This window comes from Stenella coeruleoalba (genome assembly GCF_951394435.1).
Source record: "Stenella coeruleoalba genome assembly, chromosome: 3".
NCBI classification, from domain to species: Eukaryota; Metazoa; Chordata; class Mammalia; order Artiodactyla; family Delphinidae; genus Stenella; species Stenella coeruleoalba.
This window is the reverse complement of record NC_137148.1, coordinates 152,358,679-152,368,847: the sequence shown is the minus strand read 5'-3', so window position 1 is coordinate 152,368,847 and position 10,169 is coordinate 152,358,679. Positions and strand designations below refer to the sequence as shown.

At 41.7% G+C, this 10,169-nt stretch overlaps 1 protein-coding gene across 2 annotated transcripts in view; it reads left to right on the top strand.

Annotated features, from left to right (window-relative positions):
- The first annotated feature begins 4,910 nt into the window (after positions 1-4,910).
- The window catches only part of LOC307183215 (UDP-N-acetylglucosamine--peptide N-acetylglucosaminyltransferase 110 kDa subunit-like), a 42,638-nt gene continuing 37,379 nt past the window's right edge, over positions 4,911-10,169 (top strand). Inside the window, exons 1-2 of one of the 2 annotated variants that reach the window (XM_079915423.1) lie at positions 4,911-5,036; positions 6,676-6,743. The gene's annotated coding sequence lies outside the window, so the exon portion shown is untranslated. Of the gene's footprint in view, positions 5,037-6,385; positions 6,744-10,169 lie in introns of those variants that run through there. The other variant, XR_013827420.1, reaches the window with a different exon arrangement.

Here is a 10,169-nt window from a genome sequence, read left to right as displayed (position 1 = left end):
ATCTGACAGTTTGTAGCTCTAAAAATTAACTAAGAACCGCATTTGTCAAAAATATCCTAGTTTAAGATTTTGGTAATACAGCAACAGTAATTCCGAAGTCATTTATGACAATCAGTGTGGGAAGCACCCTCCTTCAGGAAGATCCTTTGCCATACAATACTCTTTCCCTGTCTGGTAATAAGGAAGCACGGCCGTGGAAAGTAACCTTTTGTGGAAAGAAATACTTGGCTTTGAGAAGGCTTGAAGTTCATACATTTTTCTTGAATTAGATTCCCCATTAATTACTTTATCCACAAAGAGGTAATTATCAGAGTTATGTAAGCAATTAAGGAGATGCTACTCCACATTCTTTCAGCTTGTTGACCTTTCTCACTTTATTTCATGTGGCTATCTGAAACATCAGTGATTTACATGCCTTTCTTTTTTTTTTTTTAACAGATTTCTGTGTGTGTGTGTGTCCCCATGATGAAAACATCATTAAAGTAAAATATCATGAATAGACTCTTAAGAAGCAGAGTCTACTTAAAGTCCTGGAAAATATGAAAGCACTAATATTCATGGACAACTCTACACTCTGAAAGTTACTCCAAATGTTGTTGATCTCTCTTTTGTCTAGGAGTTTTTCATATTTTCTACCATGATCATTTGTTAGTTTTATAATTACATAATAAAGGCGTTACATCATACAATCTTTTGTTATCCATTGCAGTTTTAAAACTATTCCTTTCCTTGTCCTCAGCAGATATGTCATAGATTGTTAGTACACAAGCAAAGACTTTCAACGTAACAGTACTTTATAGTGAGAAGAACTGTACTGAGCTATCTCTATCCTAAGACAATGCACTAGGAAAGCACTAGGAATTCTTAAGCACTAGGAATACAGAGACGATCAAGGGGCAAGTTCCTTGCCTTCGAGTATACACGATCATTATAGCAAATGCTTAAATAGCACTTAGTATGTAACTCACCACAGCAGACTTATTATCCTCCTTTTTAATAGGTGAGCAGAGGAAGCCACAGGGAAGTCATAGGGTAAAGCCAGAATTTGAACCTAGGTAGACTAGTACACTCTCCACGGCTTTAACTACTACATTAAAATATATATATATATATAACTCCAAGTATTCCAAAGTTACAAAACACTTATCTACCAAAACTCAAAAAGGAGCACACAAACTTGCATAGAAAATAAACATGTGGGCTTCCCTTGTGGCGCAGTGGTTGAGAGTCTGCCTGCCGATGCAGGGGACACGGGTTCGTGCCCCAGTCTGGGAAGATCCCACATGCCGCGGAGTGGCTAGGCCCGTGAGCCATGGCCGCTGAGCCTGCGCGTCCGGAGCCTGTGCTCCTCAACGGGAGAGGCCGCAACAGTGAGAGGCCCGCGTACCGCAAAGAAGAAAATAAACATGTAAAACTTCATAAATAAACCACAATATAACCTGCTCCACATAATATACTGACTGCAGTGTCCTGGGCCTCTCCCATCCTTAGGTAGCCGGAAATTACAACAAAATAATACTTTTCACCTTTGGAAGCCACACCATCTCTCATACCAACCAACCAATTACTTCCTTAGAATTGGAAATTAACCTGAATATCATAAAATATATATATATAGCATTAGTGATGTAGAATCTTTGTTTAAAGACAATAACTTCAATAGCAGAGGGAACGTTACCATTGCAGGCTTCCGATAACCTCTATATTTCTCAGATTTCATGCTAAATCATAAAATGCCATATTGTGTCTGAAGCTATTTTTTCAATAGTCCATTTTCGTAAATGGACGAGCAAAGCCGTAAATACTGAGGAACATTTTGGCTCCCAAATCCTAAAGCCATTCTGATTATGCCTGGGTGATCATGGGGACGTCATCGGAACTACCAGAGGACTGGCTGAAATACCAGTGTTCTGGCCAGCTTACAAATTAGAAATTATACAGAATCCAATTTTATTTTTTTGTTAAGTAATTCGTATGAGGCTTTTAGGATGTCAGTGTAAAGTCCTTTCATGTGTAATCTTTATCCATTAGATAGGGAACAATGCCAATCCCCGTCATAAATACTGTCACAACCTGACACTGAAAATCCATTGCAGGGCATAGGACCTGCAAATAGGATGTGAATCACACAAATCCACTCATTCAGACAATCCACAAATGTTCATTTTTAAGTCTACTATATGCCAATAATGTACCGGCCTCTCAGATGCTAAACCATGCTAAATGCTGAAACAGACATACTCAGTTCGGGCCCTCCTGGAACTTATTACCTACAGAAGTGCCTTCGTTGTAAATGGTCAGGTCTCAGCCAATGCTATTATCATCAGCAGGTGACCAAAGGATAGAGCTTGCTTCCCTTCAGAGGTACAAAACAGTTCTTACACCTGAATGGGATGCAAAGAATAATCTGACTTCTGTTCACCGGGGCATGAATTGAACTGTCCTTGCAGAAGAGATAACAGATGGTGTGAACCCCAGATCCTAGAAACGGGCCAGGCACACGATAAGTGTTCAGCTTTCAAAAACAAATGAACAATCACTTCCTCTCCTAGATCTTTACACCCTTCCTCTGTTGGCTACTTTCTCTCAGCTTATAAACATCCTCAAATATACCCACTTAAAAAAACTCTCAGACCTATGATTCTTTGGATATTCTTGTGGATAACCTAAGTCTCTACCATGCCTTCAAACACCTGTCCTCCCAAAAGCCCACATCTGTGCCTTGGGCCCAGACCTATCTACCAGGCCCCTCTAAAGCACTGAAGATGAAGTAAGATCCTCTCGCCACACCCAATCCCTTTCTACTGTGCTCTGTATCTCTCAAAAAGATGCAGCTGTAAACTGTCACCCACGCTTGCTGCCCTCCCTTTTCTAACTGGTCACCAGGCCTCACCCATTCTCTCTCAGATCTGCAAAACCCGGTCCCACCTTTTATAACTTAAGTGGGACCCTTAGATTACAATTCACCCTGCACCCAATCAACTGCCTTCCACATGGAGGTCCAAGTGAGCCTCTAAACCAGAATTCCAAATCACTGTTCTTTGGTGTTTCCCGCAGCCTTCAGGATAAACATCCAAACTTCTGACAGGACAAACAAGGCGCCTTTCTGTTGGGCCCCACTAAGTTTTCAGTATCGACTCTCATTTCTTTCCCAAACCCTGAGTTCCAGTCCTGTACATTAGTTTTGCCATATTTTCTTACATTTCTCAAACTTCAACACACACTGCTCTCTCCTGCCACCCCAGGAGCTTCTACATATCCTTAGAAAGGACGGCACTTCCTCCAAGAATCCTACCCTGAACTTTCCCTTCCAAGTTTCTGTGCTCTGAAAAGGGGAAAGATGGCGGGGAGGGATACATTAGGAGTTTGGCATTAACATATACACACGACTATATATAAAATAATCAACAAGGACCTACTGCATAGCACGGGGACCTCTACTCCATATCCTGTAACAAAGTGTATGGGAAAAGAATCTGAAAAGGAATGGATATATGTATAACTGAATCACTTTACTGTACACCTGAAACTAACAATATTGTAAATCAACTATCCTCCAATATAGAATAAAAATTAAATCAAAGAAAAAAGAGATTCTGTGCTCTGTAGCAGCAGAACTCACTTCTTCCAGAGCACTGACTCCTGTGCTTGTGTTTACTTGCTGCCCAGTAGAAGGGACGATTACCTAGGGCAGAAGCATCGTCTCCAGCAGCCCTTGGTTCTGACAACTCATTCAAGTGCCAGGATACTTTACACACATAACCTGCTTAATTAATTCTAAGAACCCACAGAAAGAGTGGTTTTTAATGTCATTTTACAAGTGTGGGGATTGTGCAAAAGAAACCTGTCCAGGCCACAGAGAGCATAAGCCCTGGAATTCAAACCCTAAGCTGCCTTGACACCGGTGCTCTTTCCACTATATACGATACACCTATTGGAAAAAATTTTTTTTTCCTGAGCCCTGTTTGAATGGAAACGAAATGAAGCTGGGATATATCCATTTCCTAACCGCTTTGGTGTGTACCAGGCAAAGTCATTCAACAGACCAGGTAACATCTGTGCAACAATTAACGATACTCCAAACTGTGCTAAGTGTTCTACTTTGTAGAGTCTAGAAGCATTAACACAGTGCATCCTTGTAACCGCCACGGAGGCTGGGTCCTGTTAAGCCCATGCTACAGATGAGAACACTGAGACCTTGAAGCCTTAAGGCACCCGGCCGGGGTCACCGAGCTGGCAGGAGTCCTAGGCCACACGCCCCGTCTAGTGCACGCACATCCGGGCACTGGGCATCGGGTCTAGTGCCCACCCTCCACCTTTAACCATTTAATACCCCGCTTCTCAGCGCCCACACGAGGGCCCCTGGAAGCGGGAAGTACAAACCTGTCTCGACAAGCCGTGGCTGGAAGAAGCTCTGGATACAGATCAGGGGCAGAGGGTGCTCAGGAGTGGCGCCCAGTCTACCCCCGCGGAGGCGGTCGGCGTTAAGCCCAGCAGGCCCTCCCTCAGGGAAGCCCGCACGGAGGGCAGAGGCACCGAGTCCTGCAGCGCGCACAGGGCCCCAGAGCGCGAGAAGGAGTCGGCCGTGCTGTCCGGGCGCAGCTTCACCGAGTGTTCATGGCCTGAGCGCGGCCTCGGGGACGCTGGCTGCAGACAGGATGCCCACACCCGCCTGTGGGTCCCGGCTCGCCTCCCAGCCCCTCGCGCGCCCACCGCCCGGCGGCTGCGACCCGGCGGCTGCGGCCCCGCATCGTGGGCAGGACCGGCGTAGCAGCCAGAAGACATAGGGCCACGGGCCCCACCTAGGCCGGGGCCTCCATGCCGCGCTCCGGAGCCCACGCGCGGCCTGGTGTTGGCGCGGGCATCAACTGCCTCCCGAGCCGCGGGGTTGCGGTTTAAGCCTCCGGGCGGGCCCGTGGGGGCGGGGCTCGAAGACTTCCGCGCGCTCGCCGTGCGTCCGCACGCAGACCCGCCTCCCATGACGACGCGGCCTGAGGAGCGGTGTCGGCAGCTTCGAGACTACGGCAGCGCAAAAGGTAGGAGGTGTGGAGAATTTGGGGTTTCCGAAAAGCGTTTGCTGACTGATCCAAACAAAAGTGAGACATGGTTGTATCAGCGCATTTTAAAAGTAGTTAAACTCCCGCAAAGTGTCTGTGCTCGCCCCGCCCAGGAGAGAGCGTGAACTCCTTGAGGGACGCAGGAAAGGCTGAGTGAACGTCTGCCTGTGGTCCCTTACCTGGTGCACGGGTGTGTGAATTTCTGCGGAGAGCTCTTAATTTCTGTCGTTTCTGCTGACTTGACACGGTGGTTGGCAAACGGTGACGTGTTCCGTGCATTCAGGACATGATCGTGGTTCCTAGTAATCACTTCGTTTTGTACTGACACCTCCACAGAGAATTTACTACTGAATATCCACTTTAGAGAAGAGAAACTGAGGCGTAGGAAGTGAAGTGACTGAGTAAGAGGAAGGACTCAGACAATTGGTGTTAGTAAATTAACCCTGCAAGGAGGCCGTTAGCCTGCGGTGGCTCTAGCGATGCGGCCGCCTACTTAAACCAACCCAAATCTAAGCCTGTCAGCGCCTCAGGGTGACGAACACCGCTGAGGACACCCAGTCACAAACCACCAACTAGGCGTTAAAGCCATAGCAAATCACTCGTTTCCTTGCTTTGCTTCTGCCCTTTTAAAATAAACATCTCTGCAGCTCCTGTGGCTGGAGTGCTCCTCACCTCTTCCGCTTTGTGCTGCGTGAATTGAATCTATTTTTGCGCACATAAAGTGTTAAAATTTTAAATATGCCTCAGTTTGTCTTCTAAGATTGGCCGTAGAAATTGGATTTGTGTCCAGTTTCTAGAGCAGTGGTCGTCCTCTGGTCAGGCCTTAGGCGTTACGTGTACAACGTTCCTCTTCTACCACCACCTTCTGGATGCCTCCACCCACTACCAGCTCCCACGCATCAGTTCCCCTAGATGTGGTCAGCAATGGCTTTTACATGCAGCGTGCTCACATTATAACATCGCAGACACTCCTCCGTCCTCCAGCCAGCGTGTGAAGTGAAACATTACCATTCCTGTTGAAGAGTCTCTGGTGTGACCACTTTCCCAAGCACAGCAATTCCCCAGCTGACCCTGGGTAACCACTCCTCTGAACTTGGTCTCCATCACTGGCATGGATGTCTTTCTATGTAGGCTACAATTTTAAGTATTCTTAAACTGCATATCGTATTCTATTTTGTTTTCTCTTGTTACTTGCTTTATTTAGTGTTATCTTTGCTAGGTTCATCCATGCTGACATGTAAAGATCTATCTAGTTCATGTACTTTCCTCGCTAGGTAGGATTCCCGTGTAGGGAAATCCAATAATTTATATGTGCATTTTCCTGTTGATGGACATTTAAATTGTTTCGAATTTTAAGTATGATTTCTTTTTAAAAAAATTTTTATATACTTTTTAAAGGTTACTTTACATTTACAGTTATTACAAAATATTGGCTCTATTCCCTGTGTTGTACAATACATCCTTGAGCCTGTCGTACACCCAGTAGTTTACATCTCTCACTTCCCCACCCCTGTATTGCCCCCTCCTCCCCCTCCGCACTGGCAACCATTAGTTTGTTCTCTATATCGGTGACTCTCCTTCTTTTTTGTTGTATTCATTCAATTGTTGTATGTTTTAGATTCCATATATAGGTGATATCCTACAGTGTTTCAGAGTTCAAAAGACTCTCACGACAGAAGCCAAAAGGTAAGAGCCATTTTACATTGATAAAAAGCATTTTAACTATGTAGAAGCAGAAAATGAAAAGAAAGAACTTTGCATTACATTTAATAAAAGCTTAGGGAGATCTTTGTGGTATATTAGTGAACTTATTTGTGGAAATTTAGCCATGTACATTGTGTTGGAGAGGCACCAAGAGTTCAAGGACTCTCACAATTTGAGTACACAATTGCCTTACTTGTAGGCATGGTGGCATCCATTTACATAACAATGATTTGGAGCATGTTGTGTTAGTCAGCTCTTGCTGTGATAATGCTTTGGAACAAATCGACCCAAAACTCAGTTCCATAAACAAGAATTTATTTTTCTTGGACCTATTGGCTAGCTGCAGTGGCTCTCTTTTAGACCTCTAGATGGCTGGTTTGCTCCGTGTTTTGGGTCAGTTTGAGGTCTGTAACACACATCTTCCTCTGGAGCCCAACTGTGAGGCCGCAGCTCCCAGGCCCTGTCTTCTCACAAAGTTCACTGAAACATAAGAGGTGAGCCCAACTGCACAAGCCCATTTAAGGCCTCTGCTGCTCATTGAAGGCCATCATGTCTGCTCACACTTCATTGGCCAAAACATGTCACAGATCTAAGCTGTATTTAGAATATGTGTATTTGTTTAAAGTTGGGTGCCCTCACAGAAGAATATTGCCTTTTGGACAGTGTTACCTTAGCATTTTCATTGACATTTGCAAACGTGATAAACGCCGTGTGTACTTTTTCACCTTTGAGAACTTTCTGAAATTGTGGGACCATTTCTATTGGAAAAGAGGAAGGTATACTTTAGAACTCAACTCTAGTTATGGCATTGTTGGGAGAAGAATTAATGAGATAAGGTCAATACAAGTGAAAGATTTGGGATCACATATTCATCATTAACATTAGCATTCTACAGAACATTCCTGGAGAATTGTGATGCTTGCTTTATGTGATTTCTATCATAAATCATTAGAATTTGACCAAGACACTTCAGTGAAACATACATCATACAGCACATCGCATTTTAGTTTTTCCTACCACTCCACAACTTATCATCAATACTTCACCATAACTCAGAAACAGAAACAGAAACTGAGTGAGTTCATTGTTAGCAGACGGGCTTCACAAGCAATACTAGTAGAAGTTCTTCAAATGATAGCAGACAGTAACTCAAGCCATAAAAACAAAACAAAGAATGCTGACTAGAGCAGTTGTGTAGGGAATTATAAAAGATACTGTAATTTCAAATTTCTTCTCCTTTCTTCTCTTAACAAATTTAAAAAGTAAGTGCCTAAACAATGACTATATTTGGACTGTTCTCTATATAACATAAAGAAATATCATATATTTGATGATATGGCACAACGAAGGCAGTGAGAACAAAGCTGTGTTAGAATAAAAATGACAGTAGATCATAAGCTGATTCCGCAGGAAGAAAGGAAGAGAACCAGAAATGGTAAATAGATTAACCCGACAAACTCAAAAATATTTATTTGCTCAACTTTCTTCTCTAAGCTCTTTGAAAAAATAAGCTTGTGAGAAGTAATTATTATAATAATATGTTGTTAAGTATGTAACATATATAAAAGTAATAAAAACAAAAAAGAGGGGAAGGCATACAGCTCTATAAAAGTACAGTTTCTGTTTCTGTCTGGAATGAACCTAGTAAAAATCTGAAGAGATTCTGAGATGTATTACATAAGCACTAGTGCAGCCATTAGTCAAACAATGTGGTTAAAAATCATTAAAGGAATTACATGTTACAGTAGAAAATATCTACTTACTATAAAAGGAAAATGGAGGAACAACAACAATAACAAAAAAACAAAAACATGAGACATGTAGAAAACCAAAGGTAAAATGATAGACATAAATAAATCCTACCATATCAATAATAAAAACTAAATGTAAATGAATTAAACAATACAATCAAAAGGCAGATATTGTCGAACTGGGTATTAAAAAATGTTTTCTATAGGAGACACTGCTTGGATTCAAAAGTCTAATGTGTACAAAGTAAAAGGATGAAAAGCTATACATCATGCAAATAGCGACCGTAAGCATTGCTGAAGTGGCTATACTAATACCAGAAAAAATAGACTTTAAAACAAACAAAAAATTTACTAGATATGAAAAGAGACATTTTATGATAAAGAGAGGGAAGATACAAAAATTTTTAACATATTTGCCCTGAATAAGGTGAAACCAAAATACATGAAGAAGAAAATACCAAAATCCATGAAGAACTGAAGGAAGAAATAGATAATTACACAACATTAGGTAGAGGCTTCAGTACTCCACAGTCAATAAGGGATAGAACAGTTAGGCAGAAGATCAACAACGATATAGAAGACTTGGACAAGACTATGAATTAACAAGACCTAATAAGTGTTTACAGAACACTCAACCAAACAGTAAAATACTCATCCTGCTCAACTACATGTGAAACGTTTTCCAGCATAGATGACATGCTAGGCTGTAAAAGAAGAGATTGAAACCCACATACGTTGCTGGTGGGAATGTAAAATGGTGCGGCCATTTTACAAAACAGCTTGAGAGTTCCTGCAAGTGTTAAACATAGAGTTACCCTATGACCCAGCAGTTCCACTACTAAATATATACCTAAAAAAAATAAAAACTTACGTCTGCACAAAAGCTTGTACGTGAATGTTCATAGAAATATATCTCTAAAAACAAAAGGTGGAAATAATTCAAATGACAACCGGATAAATGAATAACCAAAATGTGGAATATCCATACAGTAGAATAGCATTCAGGTATAGAAAAGAATGATCTATTGATCCATGTTACAACATGGATGAACCATGAAAGCATTATGTAAAGTAAAAGCAGCCACTCACAAAAGATCACATATTGTACGGTCCCATTTATATGAATGCCCAGAATAGCAAATCTGTAGAGACAGGAAGTAGATGAGTGGTTGCCTAGGGCTGAGTGGTTTGAGGAGATTGAAAAAAAGCTTGTTAATGTGTAATGGGTTTTTTGTGGGGGGACAGGAATCTAAAATTGGATTGTTGTGATGCTTACACAAGTCTTTTAGTGGTTACACTGAGAACCACTGAATTGTATACATTAAAGTGTTGAAATTATGGTATGTAAATTCCATCCCAATAAAGCTGTTAAAATTATGATAATTTTATATTTATAAATTTGAAAATTCATCGAAAATGACAAATTCTTTAAAAATGCAAGCTAACAAGACTAACCCAAGAAAGAAAAAATATCTCAAAAACCTGTATCTACTGCAAAAGTTGTTTGTATAATTAAGTACCTTTACAGAAAATGATTGCCAGGGATAAATGGCTTTCCAAGTAAATTCTTCCAAATATTTAGGGAAGAAATATTGGTAATCTTACATAAAAATCTTCCAGGAGACAGAAAAGTATATATTGCTCAAAATATTTATAA